This window comes from Crinia signifera, chromosome 2 (assembly GCF_055691185.1).
Source record: "Crinia signifera chromosome 2, ASM5569118v1, whole genome shotgun sequence".
Taxonomy (NCBI): Eukaryota; Metazoa; Chordata; class Amphibia; order Anura; family Myobatrachidae; genus Crinia; species Crinia signifera.
In genome coordinates, this window is record NC_139218.1 from 158,870,554 (window position 1) to 158,891,568 (window position 21,015).

Genomic DNA, 21,015 nt, shown 5'->3' on the forward strand with positions numbered 1-21,015 from the left:
CATATTTTCCATTGCAAGATACAAGCCGGTTTGAGTGTTTGGGGCACATTTTAGCTAAAATCATCCTACGGGCCCTAACTGCTTATGCTAAAGCCTGCCTATTTTGAATGGCGTAGTGGTCACTGCAACCTCCAAAAAAATCAGGACTTACTACCCCAATAACCTGCTAACTCACCCCTGAAATACTTACTTATTCACACTATTTTGTTCATTTGACTTGTTTCTAATTTGAAATGCCCATTTTTGTGGGGCCAGAAAGGTGCGTCTTTAAAAGGCGATTTCTACGATACCCCACTTTTGCGCGTCGGACCGCGACTTTTTCCGGAAACGCCGAAAAACCGCAATTTTCAGGAGAAACGAGACGTACATCCTCCCCCTCTGCCGCCCACCCACCCAACTGACAGCCAGCCAGCAGACAAGCACAGAGAGTTCCGTGGGTCTGTCTGTGATGTCATAAAGGGCCTGATGATCAATGGCCAGCTCTCTGATTGGCTGCTGTGTTTGATTGACAGATTGAATCTGGCAGCTGATTGGCTGTCTACCCTAAAGTGCATTACACACCCCTGATGGTACCACTGGCTAAGACTCCACCTCAGCTCATTGATTAATTATAAATTTAGAACAAATGATGGATGAAAACAGGCAGGCCGGCCATTTTTTTCACGCTCATTGGACTTGTTTAATGCAATGCACCTTTGTATATTCACATGCATTCGCTTCATGCTGTAACCACTGTGCATAAAAATTTGGAAACATGGCATACAGTGTATCATTTGCTGTCTAAGTCATGTTTCCCATATTTTCCATTGCAAGATACAAGCCGGTTTGAGTGTTTGGGGCACATTTTAGCTAAAATCATCCTACGGGACCTAACTGCTTATGCTAAAGCCTGCCTATTTTGAATGGCGTAGTGGTCACTGCAACCTCCAAAAAATCAGGACTTACTACCCCAATAACCTGCTAACTCACCCCTGAAATACTTACTTATTCACACTCTTTTGTTCATTTGACTTGTTTCTAATTTGAAATGCCCATTTTTGTGGGGCCAGAAAGGTGCGTCTTTAAAAGGCGATTTCTACGATACCCCACTTTTGCGCGTCGGACCGCGACTTTTTCCGGAAACGCCGAAAAACCGCAATTTTCAGAAGAAACGAGACGTACATCCTCCCCCTCTGCCGCCCACCCACCCAACTGACAGCCAGCCAGCAGACAAGCACAGAGAGTTCCGTGGGTCTGTCTGTGATGTCATAAAGGGCCTGCTGATCAATGGCCAGCTCTCTGATTGGCTGCTGTGTTTGATTGACAGATTGAATCTGGCAGCTGATTGGCTGTCTACCCTAAAGTGCATTACACACCCCTGATGGTACCACTAGCTAAGACTCCACCTCAGCTCATTGATTAATTATAAATTTAGAACAAATGATGGATGAAAGCAGGCAGGCCGGCCATTTTTTCACGCTCATTGGACTTGTTTAATGCAATGCACCTTTGTATATTCACATGCATTCGCTTCATGCTGTAACCACTGTGCATACAAATTTGGAAACATGGCATACAGTGTATCATTTGCTGTCTAAGTCATGTTTCCCATATTTTCCATTGCAAGATACAAGCCGGTTTGAGTGTTTGGGGCACATTATAGCTAAAATCATCCTACGGGGCATAACTGCTTATGCTAAAGCCTGCCTATTTTGAATGGCGTAGTGGTAACTGCAACCTCCAAAAAAATCAGGACTTACTACCCCAATAACCTGCTAACTCACCCCTGAAATACTTACTTATTCACACTATTTTGTTCATTTGACTTGTTTCTAATTAGAAATGCCCATTTTTGTGGGGCCAGAAAGGTGCGTCTTTAAAAGGCGATTTCTACGATACCCCACTTTTGCGCGTCGGACCGCGACTTTTTCCGGAAACGCCGAAAAACCGCAATTTTCAGGAGAAACGAGACGTACATCCTCCCCCTCTGCCGCCCACCCACCCAACTGACAGCCAGCCAGCAGACAAGCACAGAGAGTTCCGTGGGTCTGTCTGTGATGTCATAAAGGGCCTGCTGATCAATGGCCAGCTCTCTGATTGGCTGCTGTGTTTGATTGACAGATTGAATCTGGCAGCTGATTGGCTGTCTACCCTAAAGTGCATTACACACCCCTGATGGTACCACTGGCTAAGACTCCACCTCAGCTCATTGATTAATTATAAATTTAGAACAAATGATGGATGAAAGCAGGCAGGCCGGCCATTTTTTCACGCTCATTGGACTTGTTTAATGCAATGCACCTTTGTATATTCACATGCATTCGCTTCATGCTGTAACCACTGTGCATAAAAATTTGGAAACATGGCATACAGTGTATCATTTGCTGTCTAAGTCATGTTTCCCATATTTTCCATTGCAAGATACAAGCCGGTTTGAGTGTTTGGGGCACATTTTAGCTAAAATCATCCTACGGGGCCTAACTGCTTATGCTAAAGCCTGCCTATTTTGAATGGCGTAGTGGTCACTGCAACCTCCAAAAAAATCAGGACTTACTACCCCAATAACCTGCTAACTCACCCCTGAAATACTTACTTATTCACACTATTTTGTTCATTTGACTTGTTTCTAATTTGAAATTATCATTTTTATGGGGCCAGAAAGGTGCGTCTTTAAAAGGCGATTTCTACGATACCCCACTTTTGCGCGTCGGACCGCGACTTTTTCCGGAAACGCCGAAAAACCGCAATTTTCAGGAGAAACGAGACGTACATCCTCCCCCTCTGCCGCCCACCCACCCAACTGACAGCCAACCAGCAGACAAGCACAGAGAGTTCCGTGGGTCTGTCTGTGATGTCATAAAGGGCCTGCTGATCAATGGCCAGCTCTCTGATTGGCTGCTGTGTTTGATTGACAGATTGAATCTGGCAGCGGATTGGCTGTCTACCCTAAAGTGCATTACACACCCCTGATGGTACCACTGGCTAAGACTCCACCTCAGCTCATTGATTAATTATAAATTTAGAACAAATGATGGATGAAAGCAGGCAGGCCGGCCATTTTTTTCACGCTCATTGGACTTGTTTAATGGAATGCACCTTTGTATATTCACATGCATTCGCTTCATGCTGTAACCACTGTGCATACAAATTTGGAAACATGGCATACAGTGTATCATTTGCTGTCTAAGTCATGTTTCCCATATTTTCCATTGCAAGATACAAGCCGGTTTGAGTGTTTGGGGCACATTTTAGCTAAAATCATCCAACGGGGCCTAACTGCTTATGCTAAAGCCTGCCTATTTTGAATGGCGTAGTGGTCACTGCAACCTCCAAAAAAATCAGGACTTACTACCCCAATAACCTGCTAACTCACCCCTGAAATACTTACTTATTCACACTATTTTGTTCATTTGACTTGTTTCTAATTTGAAATGCCCATTTTTGTGGGGCCAGAAAGGTGCGTCTTTAAAAGGCGATTTCTACGATACCCCACTTTTGCGCGTCGGACCGCGACTTTTTCCGGAAACGCCAAAAAACCGCAATTTTCAGGAGAAACGAGACGTACATCCTCCCCCTCTGCCGCCCACCCACCCAACTGACAGCCAGCCAGCAGACAAGCACAGAGAGTTCCGTGGGTCTGTCTGTGATGTCATAAAGGGCCTGCTGATCAATGGCCAGCTCTCTGATTGGCTGCTGTGTTTGATTGACAGATTGAATCTGGCAGCTGATTGGCTGTCTACCCTAAAGTGCATTACACACCCCTGATGGTACCACTGGCTAAGACTCCACCTCAGCTCATTGATTAATTATAAATTTAGAACAAATGATGGATGAAAGCAGGCAGGCCGGCCATTTTTTTCACGCTCATTGGACTTGTTTAATGCAATGCACCTTTGTATATTCACATGCATTCGCTTCATGCTGTAACCACTGTGCATAAAAATTTGGAAACACGGCATACAGTGTATCATTTGCTGTCTAAGTCATGTTTCCCATATTTTCCATTGCAAGATACAAGCCGGTTTGAGTGTTTGGGGCACATTTTAGCTAAAATCATCCTACGGGCCCTAACTGCTTATGCTAAAGCCTGCCTATTTTGAATGGCGTAGTGGTCACTGCAACCTCCAAAAAAATCAGGACTTACTACCCCAATAACCTGCTAACTCACCCCTGAAATACTTACTTATTCACACTATTTTGTTCATTTGACTTGTTTCTAATTTGAAATGCCCATTTTTGTGGGGCCAGAAAGGTGCGTCTTTAAAAGGCGATTTCTACGATACCATACTTTTGCGCGTCGGACCGCGACTTTTTCCGGAAACGCAGAAAAACCGCAATTTTCAGGAGAAACGAGACGTACATCCTCCCCCTCTGCCGCCCACCCACCCAACTGACAGCCACCCAGCAGACAAGCACAGAGAGTTCCGTGGGTCTGTCTGTGATGTCATAAAGGGCCTGCTGATCAATGGCCAGCTCTCTGATTGGCTGCTGTGTTTGATTGACAGATTGAATCTGGCAGCTGATTGGCTGTCTACCCTAAAGTTCATTACACACCCCTGATGGTACCACTGGCTAAGACTCCACCTCAGCTCATTGATTAATTATAAATTTAGAACAAATGATGGATGAAAGCAGGCAGGCCGGCCATTTTTTTCACGCTCATTGGACTTGTTTAATGCAATGCACCTTTGTATATTCACATGCATTCGCTTCATGCTGTAACCACTGTGCATAAAAATTTGGAAACATGGCATACAGTGTATCATTTGCTGTCTAAGTCATGTTTCCCATATTTTCCATTGCAAGATACAAGCCGGTTTGAGTGTTTGGGGCACATTTTAGCTAAAATCATCCTACGGGGCCTAACTGCTTATGCTAAAGCCTGCCTATTTTGAATGGCGTAGTGGTCACTGCAACCTCCAAAAAAATCAGCACTTACTACCCCAATAACCTGCTAACTCACCCCTGAAATACTTACTTATTCACACTATTTTGTTCATTTGACTTGTTTCTAATTTGAAATGCCCATTTTTGTGGGGCCAGAAAGGTGCGTCTTTAAAAGGCGATTTCTACGATACCCCACTTTTGCGCGTCGGACCGCGACTTTTTCCGGAAACGCCGAAAAACCGCAATTTTCAGGAGAAACGAGACGTACATCCTCCCCCTCTGCCGCCCACCCACCCAACTGACAGCCAGCCAGCAGACAAGCACAGAGAGTTCCGTGGGTCTGTCTGTGATGTCATAAAGGGCCTGCTGATCAATGGCCAGCTCTCTGATTGGCTGCTGTGTTTGATTGACAGATTGAATCTGGCAGCTGATTGGCTGTCTACCCTAAAGTGCATTACACACCCCTGATGGTACCACTGGCTAAGACTCCACCTCAGCTCATTGATTAATTATAAATTTAGAACAAATGATGGATGAAAGCAGGCAGGCCGGACATTTTTTTCACGCTCATTGGACTTGTTTAATGCAATGCACCTTTGTATATTCACATGCATTCGCTTCATGCTGTAACCACTGTGCATAACAATTTGGAAACATGGCATACAGTGTATCATTTGCTGGCTAAGTCATGTTTCCCATATTTTCCATTGCAAGATACAAGCCGGTTTGAGTGTTTGGGGCACATTTTAGCTAAAATCATCCTACGGGGCCTAACTGCTTATGCTAAAGCCTGCCTATTTTGAATGGCGTAGTGGTCACTGCAACCTCCAAAAAAATCAGGACTTACTACCCCAATAACCTGCTAACTCACCCCTGAAATACTTACTTATTCACACTATTTTGTTCATTTGACTTGTTTCTAATTTGAAATGCCCATTTTTGTGGGGCCAGAAAGGTGCGTCTTTAAAAGGCGATTTCTACGATACCATACTTTTGCGCGTCGGACCGCGACTTTTTCCGGAAACGCAGAAAAACCGCAATTTTCAGGAGAAACGAGACGTACATCCTCCCCCTCTGCCGCCCACCCACCCAACTGACAGCCACCCAGCAGACAAGCACAGAGAGTTCCGTGGGTCTGTCTGTGATGTCATAAAGGGCCTGCTGATCAATGGCCAGCTCTCTGATTGGCTGCTGTGTTTGATTGACAGATTGAATCTGGCAGCTGATTGGCTGTCTACCCTAAAGTTCATTACACACCCCTGATGGTACCACTGGCTAAGACTCCACCTCAGCTCATTGATTAATTATAAATTTAGAACAAATGATGGATGAAAGCAGGCAGGCCGGCCATTTTTTTCACGCTCATTGGACTTGTTTAATGCAATGCACCTTTGTATATTCACATGCATTCGCTTCATGCTGTAACCACTGTGCATAAAAATTTGGAAACATGGCATACAGTGTATCATTTGCTGTCTAAGTCATGTTTCCCATATTTTCCATTGCAAGATACAAGCCGGTTTGAGTGTTTGGGGCACATTTTAGCTAAAATCATCCTACGGGGCCTAACTGCTTATGCTAAAGCCTGCCTATTTTGAATGGCGTAGTGGTCACTGCAACCTCCAAAAAAATCAGCACTTACTACCCCAATAACCTGCTAACTCACCCCTGAAATACTTACTTATTCACACTATTTTGTTCATTTGACTTGTTTCTAATTTGAAATGCCCATTTTTGTGGGGCCAGAAAGGTGCGTCTTTAAAAGGCGATTTCTACGATACCCCACTTTTGCGCGTCGGACCGCGACTTTTTCCGGAAACGCCGAAAAACCGCAATTTTCAGGAGAAACGAGACGTACATCCTCCCCCTCTGCCGCCCACCCACCCAACTGACAGCCAGCCAGCAGACAAGCACAGAGAGTTCCGTGGGTCTGTCTGTGATGTCATAAAGGGCCTGCTGATCAATGGCCAGCTCTCTGATTGGCTGCTGTGTTTGATTGACAGATTGAATCTGGCAGCTGATTGGCTGTCTACCCTAAAGTGCATTACACACCCCTGATGGTACCACTGGCTAAGACTCCACCTCAGCTCATTGATTAATTATAAATTTAGAACAAATGATGGATGAAAGCAGGCAGGCCGGACATTTTTTTCACGCTCATTGGACTTGTTTAATGCAATGCACCTTTGTATATTCACATGCATTCGCTTCATGCTGTAACCACTGTGCATAACAATTTGGAAACATGGCATACAGTGTATCATTTGCTGGCTAAGTCATGTTTCCCATATTTTCCATTGCAAGATACAAGCCGGTTTGAGTGTTTGGGGCACATTTTAGCTAAAATCATCCTACGGGGCCTAACTGCTTATGCTAAAGCCTGCCTATTTTGAATGGCGTAGTGGTCACTGCAACCTCCAAAAAAATCAGGACTTACTACCCCAATAACCTGCTAACTCACCCCTGAAATACTTACTTATTCACACTATTTTGTTCATTTGACTTGTTTCTAATTTGAAATGCCCATTTTTGTGGGGCCAGAAAGGTGCGTCTTTAAAAGGCGATTTCTACGATACCCCACTTTTGCGCGTCGGACCGCGACTTTTTCCGGAAACGCCGAAAAACCGCAATTTTCAGGAGAAACGAGACGTACATCCTCCCCCTCTGCCGCCCACCCACCCAACTGACAGCCAGCCAGCAGACAAGCACAGAGAGTTCCGTGGGTCTGTCTGTGATGTCATAAAGGGCCTGCTGATCAATGGCCAGCTCTCTGATTGGCTGCTGTGTTTGATTGACAGATTGAATCTGGCAGCTGATTGGCTGTCTACCCTAAAGTGCATTACACACCCCTGATGGTACCACTGGCTAAGACTCCACCTCAGCTCATTGATTAATTATAAATTTAGAACAAATGATGGATGAAAGCAGGCAGGCCGGCCATTTTTTTCACGCTCATTGGACTTGTTTAATGCAATGCACCTTTGTATATTCACATGCATTCGCTTCATGCTGTAACCACTGTGCATAAAAATTTGGAAACATGGCATACAGTGTATCATTTGCTGTCTAAGTCATGTTTCCCATATTTTCCATTGCAAGATACAAGCCGGTTTGAGTGTTTGGGGCACATTTTAGCTAAAATCATCCTACGGGCCCTAACTGCTTATGCTAAAGCCTGCCTATTTTGAATGGCGTAGTGGTCACTGCAACCTCCAAAAAAATCAGGACTTACTACCCCAATAACCTGCTAACTCACCCCTGAAATACTTACTTATTCACACTATTTTGTTCATTTGACTTGTTTCTAATTTGAAATGCCCATTTTTGTGGGGCCAGAAAGGTGCGTCTTTAAAAGGCGATTTCTACGATACCCCACTTTTGCGCGTCGGACCGCGACTTTTTCCGGAAACGCCGAAAAACCGCAATTTTCAGGAGAAACGAGACGTACATCCTCCCCCTCTGCCGCCCACCCACCCAACTGACAGCCAGCCAGCAGACAAGCACAGAGAGTTCCGTGGGTCTGTCTGTGATGTCATAAAGGGCCTGATGATCAATGGCCAGCTCTCTGATTGGCTGCTGTGTTTGATTGACAGATTGAATCTGGCAGCTGATTGGCTGTCTACCCTAAAGTGCATTACACACCCCTGATGGTACCACTGGCTAAGACTCCACCTCAGCTCATTGATTAATTATAAATTTAGAACAAATGATGGATGAAAACAGGCAGGCCGGCCATTTTTTTCACGCTCATTGGACTTGTTTAATGCAATGCACCTTTGTATATTCACATGCATTCGCTTCATGCTGTAACCACTGTGCATAAAAATTTGGAAACATGGCATACAGTGTATCATTTGCTGTCTAAGTCATGTTTCCCATATTTTCCATTGCAAGATACAAGCCGGTTTGAGTGTTTGGGGCACATTTTAGCTAAAATCATCCTACGGGGCCTAACTGCTTATGCTAAAGCCTGCCTATTTTGAATGGCGTAGTGGTCACTGCAACCTCCAAAAAAATCAGGACTTACTACCCCAATAACCTGCTAACTCACCCCTGAAATACTTACTTATTCACACTATTTTGTTCATTTGACTTGTTTCTAATTTGAAATGCCCATTTTTGTGGGGCCAGAAAGGTGCGTCTTTAAAAGGCGATTTCTACGATACCCCACTTTTGCGCGTCGGACCGCGACTTTTTCCGGAAACGCCGAAAAACCGCAATTTTCAGGAGAAACGAGACGTACATCCTCCCCCTCTGCCGCCCACCCACCCAACTGACAGGCAGCCAGCAGACAAGCACAGAGAGTTCCGTGGGTCTGTCTGTGATGTCATAAAGGGCCTGCTGATCAATGGCCAGCTCTCTGATTGGCTGCTGTGTTTGATTGACAGATTGAATCTGGCAGCTGATTGGCTGTCTACCCTAAAGTGCATTACACACCCCTGATGGTACCACTGGCTAAGACTCCACCTCAGCTCATTGATTAATTATAAATTTAGAACAAATGATGGATGAAAGCAGGCAGGCCGGCCATTTTTTTCACGCTCATTGGACTTGTTTAATGCAATGCACCTTTGTATATTCACATGCATTCGCTTCATGCTGTAACCACTGTGCATAAAAATTTGGAAACATGGCATACAGTGTATCATTTGCTGTCTAAGTCATGTTTCCCATATTTTCCATTGCAAGATACAAGCCGGTTTGAGTGTTTGGGGCACATTTTAGCTAAAATCATCCTACGGGGCCTAACTGCTTATGCTAAAGCCTGCCTATTTTGAATGGCGTAGTGGTCACTGCAACCTCCAAAAAAATCAGGACTTACTACCCCAATAACCTGCTAACTCACCCCTGAAATACTTACTTATTCACACTATTTTGTTCATTTGACTTGTTTCTAATTTGAAATGCCCATTTTTGTGGGGCCAGAAAGGTGCGTCTTTAAAAGGCGATTTCTACGATACCCCACTTTTGCGCGTCGGACCGCGACTTTTTCCGGAAACGCCGAAAAACCGCAATTTTCAGGAGAAACTAGACGTACATCCTCCCCCTCTGCCGCCCACCCACCCAACTGACAGCCAGCCAGCAGACAAGCACTGAGAGTTCCGTGGGTCTGTCTGTGATGTCATAAAGGGCCTGCTGATCAATGGCCAGCTCTCTGATTGGCTGCTGTGTTTGATTGACAGATTGAATCTGGCAGCTGATTGGCTGTCTACCCTAAAGTGCATTACACACCCCTGATGGTACCACTGGCTAAGACTCCACCTCAGCTCATTGATTAATTATAAATTTAGAACAAATGATGGATGAAAGCAGGCAGGCCGGCCATTTTTTTCACACTCATTGGACTTGTTTAATGCAATGCACCTGTGTTTATTCACATGCATTCGCTTCATGCTGTAACCACTGTGCATAAAAATTTGGAAACATGGCATACAGTGTATCATTTGCTGTCTAAGTCATGTTTCCCATATTTTCCATTGCAAGATACAAGCCGGTTTGAGTGTTTGGGGCACATTTTAGCTAAAATCATCCTACGGGGCCTAACTGCTTATGCTAAAGCCTGCCTATTTTGAATGGCGTAGTGGTCACTGCAACCTCCAAAAAAATCAGGACTTACTACCCCAATAACCTGCTAACTCACCCCTGAAATACTTACTTATTCACACTATTTTGTTCATTTGACTTGTTTCTAATTTGAAATGCCCATTTTTGTGGGGCCAGAAAGGTGCGTCTTTAAATGACGATTTCTACGATACCCCACTTTTGCGCGTCGGACCGCGACTTTTTCCGGAAACGCCGAAAAACCGCAATTTTCAGGAGAAACGAGACGTACATCCTCCCCCTCTGCCGCCCACCCACCCAACTGACAGCCAGCCAGCAGACAAGCACAGAGAGTTCCGTGGGTCTGTCTGTGATGTCATAAAGGGCCTGCTGATCAATGGCCAGCTCTCTGATTGGCTGCTGTGTTTGATTGACAGATTGAATCTGGCAGCTGATTGGCTGTCTACCCTAAAGTGCATTACACACCCCTGATGGTACCACTGGCTAAGACTCCACCTCAGCTCATTGATTAATTATAAATTTAGAACAAATGATGGATGAAAGCAGGCAGGCCGGCCATTTTTTTCACACTCATTGGACTTGTTTAATGCAATGCACCTGTGTATATTCACATGCATTCGCTTCATGCTGTAACCACTGTGCATAAAAATTTGGAAACATGGCATACAGTGTATCATTTGCTGTCTAAGTCATGTTTCCCATATTTTCCATTGCAAGATACAAGCCGGTTTGAGTGTTTGGGGCACATTTTAGCTAAAATCATCCTACGGGGCCTAACTGCTTATGCTAAAGCCTGCCTATTTTGAATGGCGTAGTGGTCACTGCAACCTCCAAAAAAATCAGGACTTACTACCCCAATAACCTGCTAACTCACCCCTGAAATACTTACTTATTCACACTATTTTGTTCATTTGACTTGTTTCTAATTTGAAATGCCCATTTTTGTGGGGCCAGAAAGGTGCGTCTTTAAAAGGCGATTTCTACGATACCCCACTTTTGCGCGTCGGACCGCGACTTTTTCCGGAAACGCCGAAAAACCGCAATTTTCAGGAGAAACGAGACGTACATCCTCCCCCTCTGCCGCCCACCCACCCAACTGACAGCCAGCCAGCAGACAAGCACTGAGAGTTCCGTGGGTCTGTCTGTGATGTCATAAAGGGCCTGCTGATCAATGGCCAGCTCTCTGATTGGCTGCTGTGTTTGATTGACAGATTGAATCTGGCAGCTGATTGGCTGTCTACCCTAAAGTGCATTACACACCCCTGATGGTACCACTGGCTAAGACTCCACCTCAGCTCATTGATTAATTATAAATTTAGAACAAATGATGGATGAAAGCAGGCAGGCCGGCCATTTTTTTCACGCTCATTGGACTTGTTTAATGCAATGCACCTTTGTATATTCACATGCATTCGCTTCATGCTGTAACCACTGTGCATAAAAATTTGGAAACATGGCATACAGTGTATCATTTGCTGTCTAAGTCATGTTTCCCATATTTTCCATTGCAAGATACAAGCCGGTTTGAGTGTTTGGGGCACATTTTAGCTAAAATCATCCTACGGGGCCTAACTGCTTATGCTAAAGCCTGCCTATTTTGAATGGCGTAGTGGTCACTGCAACCTCCAAAAAAATCAGGACTTACTACCCCAATAACCTGCTAACTCACCCCTGAAATACTTACTTATTCACACTATTTTGTTCATTTGACTTGTTTCTAATTTGAAATGCCCATTTTTGTGGGGCCAGGAAGGTGCGTCTTTAAAAGGCGATTTCTACGATACCCCACTTTTGCGCGTCGGACGGCGACTTTTTCCGGAAACGCCGAAAAACCGCAATTTTCAGGAGAAACGAGACGTACATCCTCCCCCTCTGCCGCCCACCCACCCAACTGACAGCCAGCCAGCAGACAAGCACAGAGAGTTCCGTGGGTCTGTCTGTGATGTCATAAAGGGCCTGCTGATCAATGGCCAGCTCTCTGATTGGCTGCTGTGTTTGATTGACAGATTGAATCTGGCAGCTGATTGGCTGTCTACCCTAAAGTGCATTACACACCCCTGATGGTACCACTGGCTAAGACTCCACCTCAGCTCATTGATTAATTATAAATTTAGAACAAATGATGGATAAAAGCAGGCAGGCCGGCCATTTTTTTCACGCTCATTGGACTTGTTTAATGCAATGCACCTTTGTATATTCACATGCATTCGCTTCATGCTGTAACCACTGTGCATAAAAATTTGGAAACATGGCATACAGTGTATCATTTGCTGTCTAAGTCATGTTTCCCATATTTTCCATTGCAAGATACAAGCCGGTTTGAGTGTTTGGGGCACATTTTAGCTAAAATCATCCTACGGGGCCTAACTGCTTATGCTAAAGCCTGCCTATTTTGAATGGCGTAGTGGTCACTGCAACCTCCAAAAAAATCAGGACTTACTACCCCAATAACCTGCTAACTCACCCCTGAAATACTTACTTATTCACACTATTTTGTTCATTTGACTTGTTTCTAATTTGAAATGCCGATTTTTGTGGGGCCAGAAAGGTGCGTCTTTAAAAGGCGATTTCTACGATATCCCACTTTTGCGCGTCGGACCGCGACTTTTTCCGGAAACGCCGAAAAACCGCAATTTTCAGGAGAAACGAGACGTACATCCTCCCCCTCTGCCGCCCACCCACCCAACTGACAGCCAGCCAGCAGACAAGCACAGAGAGTTCCGTGGGTCTGTCTGTGATGTCATAAAGGGCCTGCTGATCAATGGCCAGCTCTCTGATTGGCTGCTGTGTTTGATTGACAGATTGAATCTGGCAGCTGATTGGCTGTCTACCCTAAAGTGCATGACACACCCCTGATGGTACCACTGGCTAAGACTCCACCTCAGCTCATTGATTAATTATAAATTTAGAACAAATGATGGATGAAAGCAGGCAAGCCGGCCATTTTTTTCACGCTCATTGGACTTGTTTAATGCAATGCACCTGTGTATATTCACATGCATTCACTTCATGCTGTAACCACTGTGCATAAAAATTTGGAAACATGGCATACAGTGTATCATTTGCTGTCTAAGTCATGTTTCCCATATTTTCCATTGCAAGATACAAGCCGGTTTGAGTGTTTGGGGCACATTTTAGCTAAAATCATCCTACGGGGCCTAAATGCTTATGCTAAAGCCTGCCTATTTTGAATGGCGTAGTGGTCACTGCAACCTCCAAAAAAATCAGGACTTACTACCCCAATAACCTGCTAACTCACCCCTGAAATACTTACTTATTCACACTATTTTGTTCATTTGACTTGTTTCTAATTTGAAATGCCCATTTTTGTGGGGCCAGAAAGGTGCGTCTTTAAAAGGCGATTTCTACGATACCCCACTTTTGCGCGTCGGACCGCGACTTTTTCCGGAAACGCTGAAAAACCGCAATTTTCAGGAGAAACGAGACGTACATCCTCCCCCTCTGCCGCCCACCCACCCAACTGACAGCCAGCCAGCAGACAAGCACAGAGAGTTCCGTGGGTCTGTCTGTGATGTCATAAAGGGCCTGCTGATCAATGGCCAGCTCTCTGATTGGCTGCTGTGTTTGATTGACAGATTGAATCTGGCAGCTGATTGGCTGTCTACCCTAAAGTGCATTACACACCCCTGATGGTACCACTGGCTAAGACTCCACCTCAGCTCATTGATTAATTATAAATTTAGAACAAATGATGGATGAAAGCAGGCAGGCCGGCCATTTTTTTCACGCTCATTGGACTTGTTTAATGCAATGCACCTTTGTATATTCACATGCATTCGCTTCATGCTGTAACCACTGTGCATAAAAATTTGGAAACATGGCATACAGTGTATCATTTGCTGTCTAAGTCATGTTTCCCATATTTTCCATTGCAAGATACAAGCCGGTTTGAGTGTTTGGGGCACATTTTAGCTAAAATCATCCTACGGGGCCTAACTGCTTATGCTAAAGCCTGCCTATTTTGAATGGCGTAGTGGTCACTGCAACCTCCAAAAAAATCAGGACTTACTACCCCAATAACCTGCTAACTCACCCCTGAAATACTTACTTATTCACACTATTTTGTTCATTTGACTTGTTTCTAATTTGAAATGCCCATTTTTGTGGGGCCAGAAAGGTGCGTCTTTAAAAGGCGATTTCTACGATACCCCACTTTTGCGCGTCGGACCGCGACTTTTTCCGGAAACGCCGAAAAAACGCAATTTTCAGGAGAAACGAGACGTACATCCTCCCCCTCTGCCGCCCACCCACCCAACTGACAGCCAGCCAGCAGACAAGCACTGAGAGTTCCGTGGGTCTGTCTGTGATGTCATAAAGGGCCTGCTGATCAATGGCCAGCTCTCTGATTGGCTGCTGTGTTTGATTGACAGATTGAATCTGGCAGCTGATTGGCTGTCTACCCTAAAGTGCATTACACACCCCTGATGGTACCACTGGCTAAGACTCCACCTCAGCTCATTGATTAATTATAAATTTAGAACAAATGATGGATGAAAGCAGGCAGGCCGGCCATTTTTTTCACACTCATTGGACTTGTTTAATGCAATGCACCTGTGTATATTCACATGCATTCGCTTCATGCTGTAACCACTGTGCATAAAAATTTGGAAACATGGCATACAGTGTATCATTTGCTGTCTAAGTCATGTTTCCCATATTTTCCATTGCAAGATACAAGCCGGTTTGAGTGTTTGGGGCACATTTTAGCTAAAATCATCCTACGGGGCCTAACTGCTTATGCTAAAGCCTGCCTATTTTGAATGGCGTAGTGGTCACTGCAACCTCCAAAAAAATCAGGACTTACTACCCCAATAACCTGCTAACTCACCCCTGAAATACTTACTTATTCACACTATTTTGTTCATTTGACTTGTTTCTAATTTGAAATGCCCATTTTTGTGGGGCCAGAAAGGTGCGTCTTTAAAAGGCGATTTCTACGATACCCCACTTTTGCGCGTCGGACCGCGACTTTTTCCGGAAACGCCGAAAAACCGCAATTTTCAGGAGAAACGAGACGTACATCCTCCCCCTCTGCCGCCCACCCACCCAACTGACAGCCAGCCAGCAGACAAGCACTGAGAGTTCCGTGGGTCTGTCTGTGATGTCATAAAGGGCCTGCTGATCAATGGCCAGCTCTCTGATTGGCTGCTGTGTTTGATTGACAGATTGAATCTGGCAGCTGATTGGCTGTCTACCCTAAAGTGCATTACACACCCCTGATGGTACCACTGGCTAAGACTCCACCTCAGCTCATTGATTAATTATAAATTTAGAACAAATGATGGATGAAAGCAGGCAGGCCGGCCATTTTTTTCACGCTCATTGGACTTGTTTAATGCAATGCACCTTTGTATATTCACATGCATTCGCTTCATGCTGTAACCACTGTGCATAAAAATTTGGAAACATGGCATACAGTGTATCATTTGCTGTCTAAGTCATGTTTCCCATATTTTTCATTGCAAGATACAAGCCGGTTTGAGTGTTTGGGGCACATTTTAGCTAAAATCATCCTACGGGGCCTAACTGCTTATGCTAAAGCCTGCCTATTTTGAATGGCGTAGTGGTCACTGCAACCTCCAAAAAAATCAGGACTTACTACCCCAATAACCTGCTAACTCACCCCTGAAATACTTACTTATTCACACTATTTTGTTCATTTGACTTGTTTCTAATTTGAAATGCCCATTTTTGTGGGGCCAGAAAGGTGCGTCTTTAAAAGGCGATTTCTACGATACCCCACTTTTGCGCGTCGGACCGCGACTTTTTCCGGAAACGCCGAAAAACCGCAATTTTCAGGAGAAACGAGACGTACATCCTCCCCCTCTGCCGCCCACCCACCCAACTGACAGCCAGCCAGCAGACAAGCACTGAGAGTTCCGTGGGTCTGTCTGTGATGTCATAAAGGGCCTGCTGATCAATGGCCAGCTCTCTGATTGGCTGCTGTGTTTGATTGACAGATTGAATCTGGCAGCTGATTGGCTGTCTACCCTAAAGTGCATTACACACCCCTGATGGTACCACTGGCTAAGACTCCACCTCAGCTCATTGATTAATTATAAATTTAGAACAAATGATGGATGAAAGCAGGCAGGCCGGCCATTTTTTTCACACTCATTGGACTTGTTTAATGCAATGCACCTGTGTATATTCACATGCATTCGCTTCATGCTGTAACCACTGTGCATAAAAATTTGGAAACATGGCATACAGTGTATCATTTGCTGTCTAAGTCATGTTTCCCATATTTTCCATTGCAAGATACAAGCCGGTTTGAGTGTTTGGGGCACATTTTAGCTAAAATCATCCTACGGGGCCTAACTGCTTATGCTAAAGCCTGCCTATTTTGAATGGCGTAGTGGTCACTGCAACCTCCAAAAAGATCAGGACTTACTACCCCAATAACCTGATAACTCACCCCTGAAATACTTACTTATTCACACTATTTTGTTCATTTGACTTGTTTCTAATTTGAAATGCCCATTTTTGTGGGGCCAGAAAGGTGCGTCTTTAAATGACGATTTCTACGATACCCCACTTTTGCGCGTCGGACCGCGACTTTTTCCGGAAACGCCGAAAAACCGCAATTTTCAGGAGAAACGAGACGTACATCCTCCCCCTCTGCCGCCCACCCACCCAACTGACAGCCAGCCAGCAGACAAGCACAGAGAGTTCCGTGGGTCTGTCTGTGATGTCATAAAGGGCCTGCTGATCAATGGCCAGCTCTCTGATTGGCTGCTGTGTTTGATTGACAGATTGAATCTGGCAGCTGATTGGCTGTCTACCCTAAAGTGCATTACACACCCCTGATGGTACCACTGGCTAAGACTCCACCTCAGCTCATTGATTAATTATAAATTTAGAACAAATGATGGATGAAAGCAGGCAGGCCGGCCATTTTTTTCACACTCATTGGACTTGTTTAATGCAATGCACCTGTGTATATTCACATGCATTCGCTTCATGCTGTAACCACTGTGCATAAAAATTTGGAAACATGGCATACAGTGTATCATTTGCTGTCTAAGTCATGTTTCCCATATTTTCCATTGCAAGATACAAGCCGGTTTGAGTGTTTGGGGCACATTTTAGCTAAAATCATCCTACGGGGCCTAACTGCTTATGCTAAAGCCTGCCTATTTTGAATGGCGTAGTGGTCACTGCAACCTCCAAAAAAATCAGGACTTACTACCCCAATAACCTGCTAACTCACCCCTGAAATACTTACTTATTCACACTATTTTGTTCATTTGACTTGTTTCTAATTTGAAATGCCCATTTTTGTGGGGCCAGAAAGGTGCGTCTTTAAAAGGCGATTTCTACGATACCCCACTTTTGCGCGTCGGACCGCGACTTTTTCCGGAAACGCCGAAAAACCGCAATTTTCAGGAGAAACGAGACGTACATCCTCCCCCTCTGCCGCCCACCCACCCAACTGCCAGCCAGCCAGCAGACAAGCACTGAGAGTTCCGTGGGTCTGTCTGTGATGTCATAAAGGGCCTGCTGATCAATGGCCAGCTCTCTGATTGGCTGCTGTGTTTGATTGACAGATTGAATCTGGCAGCTGATTGGCTGTCTACCCTAAAGTGCATTACACACCCCTGATGGTACCACTGGCTAAGACTCCACCTCAGCTCATTGATTAATTATAAATTTAGAACAAATGATGGATGAAAGCAGGCAGGCCGGCCATTTTTTTCACGCTCATTGGACTTGTTTAATGCAATGCACCTTTGTATATTCACATGCATTCGCTTCATGCTGTAACCACTGTGCATAAAAATTTGGAAACATGGCATACAGTGTATCATTTGCTGTCTAAGTCATGTTTCCCATATTTTCCATTGCAAGATACAAGCCGGTTTGAGTGTTTGGGGCACATTTTAGCTAAAATCATCCTACGGGGCCTAACTGCTTATGCTAAAGCCTGCCTATTTTGAATGGCGTAGTGGTCACTGCAACCTCCAAAAAAATCAGGACTTACTACCCCAATAACCTGCTAACTCACCCCTGAAATACTTACTTATTCACACTATTTTGTTCATTTGACTTGTTTCTAATTTGAAATGCCCATTTTTGTGGGGCCAGAAAGGTGCGTCTTTAAAAGGCGATTTCTACGATACCCCACTTTTGCGCGTCGGACGGCGACTTTTTCCGGAAACGCCGAAAAACCGCAATTTTCAGGAGAAACGAGACGTACATCCTCCCCCTCTGCCGCCCACCCACCCAACTGACAGCCAGCCAGCAGACAAGCACAGAGAGTTCCGTGGGTCTGTCTGTGATGTCATAAAGGGCCTGCTGATCAATGGCCAGCTCTCTGATTGGCTGCTGTGTTTGATTGACAGATTGAATCTGGCAGCTGATTGGCTGTCTACCCTAAAGTGCATTACACACCCCTGATGGTACTACTGGCTAAGACTCCACCTCAGCTCATTGATTAATTATAAATTTAGAACAAATGATGGATGAAAGCAGGCAGGCCGGCCATTTTTTTCACGCTCATTGGACTTGTTTAATGCAATGCACCTTTGTATATTCACATGCATTCGCTTCATGCTGTAACCACTGTGCATAAAAATTTGGAAACATGGCATACAGTGTATCATTTGCTGTCTAAGTCATGTTTCCCATATTTTCCATTGCAAGATACAAGCCGGTTTGAGTGTTTGGGGCACATTTTAGCTAAAATCATCCTACGGGGCCTAACTGCTTATGCTAAAGCCTGCCTATTTTGAATGGCGTAGTGGTCACTGCAACCTCCAAAAAAATCAGGACTTACTACCCCAATAACCTGCTAACTCACCCCTGAAATACTTACTTATTCACACTATTTTGTTCATTTGACTTGTTTCTAATTTGAAATGCCGATTTTTGTGGGGCCAGAAAGGTGCGTCTTTAAAAGGCGATTTCTACGATATCCCACTTTTGCGCGTCGGACCGCGACTTTTTCCGGAAACGCCGAAAAACCGCAATTTTCAGGAGAAACGAGACGTACATCCTCCCCCTCTGCCGCCCACCCACCCAACTGACAGCCAGCCAGCAGACAAGCACAGAGAGTTCCGTGGGTCTGTCTGTGATGTCATAAAGGGCCTGCTGATCAATGGCCAGCTCTCTGATTGGCTGCTGTGTTTGATTGACAGATTGAATCTGGCAGCTGATTGGCTGTCTACCCTAAAGTGCATGACACACCCCTGATGGTACCACTGGCTAAGACTCCACCTCAGCTCATTGATTAATTATAAATTTAGAACAAATGATGGATGAAAGCAGGCAAGCCGGCCATTTTTTTCACGCTCATTGGACTTGTTTAATGCAATGCACCTGTGTATATTCACATGCATTCACTTCATGCTGTAACCACTGTGCATAAAAATTTGGAAACATGGCATACAGTGTATCATTTGCTGTCTAAGTCATGTTTCCCATATTTTCCATTGCAAGATACAAGCCGGTTTGAGTGTTTGGGGCACATTTTAGCTAAAATCATCCTACGGGGCCTAAATGCTTATGCTAAAGCCTGCCTATTTTGAATGGCGTAGTGGTCACTGCAACCTCCAAAAAAATCAGGACTTACTACCCCAATAACCTGCTAACTCACCCCTGAAATACTTACTTATTCACACTATTTTGTTCATTTGACTTGTTTCTAATTTGAAATGCCCATTTTTGTGGGGCCAGAAAGGTGCGTCTTTAAAAGGCGATTTCTACGATACCCCACTTTTGCGCGTCGGACCGCGACTTTTTCCGGAAACGCTGAAAAACCGCAATTTTCAGGAGAAACGAGACGTACATCCTCCCCCTCTGCCGCCCACCCACCCAACTGACAGCCAGCCAGCAGACAAGCACAGAGAGTTCCGTGGGTCTGTCTGTGATGTCATAAAGGGCCTGCTGATCAATGGCCAGCTCTCTGATTGGCTGCTGTGTTTGATTGACAGATTGAATCTGGCAGCTGATTGGCTGTCTACCCTAAAGTGCATTACACACCCCTGATGGTACCACTGGCTAAGACTCCACCTCAGCTCATTGATTAATTATAAATTTAGAACAAATGATGGATGAAAGCAGGCAGGCCGGCCATTTTTTTCACGCTCATTGGACTTGTTTAATGCAATGCACCTTTGTATATTCACATGCATTCGCTTCATGCTGTAACCACTGTGCATAAAAATTTGGAAACATGGCATACAGTGTATCATTTGCTGTCTAAGTCATGTTTCCCATATTTTCCATTGCAAGATACAAGCCGGTTTGAGTGTTTGGGGCACATTTTAGCTAAAATCATCCTACGGGGCCTAACTGCTTATGCCAAAGCCTGCCTATTTTGAATGGCGTAGTGGTCAATGCAACCTCCAAAAAAATCAGGACTTACTACCCCAATAACCTGCTAACTCACCCCTGAAATACTTACTTATTCACACTATTTTGTTCATTTGACTTGTTTCTAATTTGAAATGCCCATTTTTGTGGGTCCAGAAAGGTGCGTCTTTAAAAGGCGATTTCTACGATACCCCACTTTTGCGCGTCGGACCGCGACTTTTTCCGGAAACGCCGAAAAAACGCAATTTT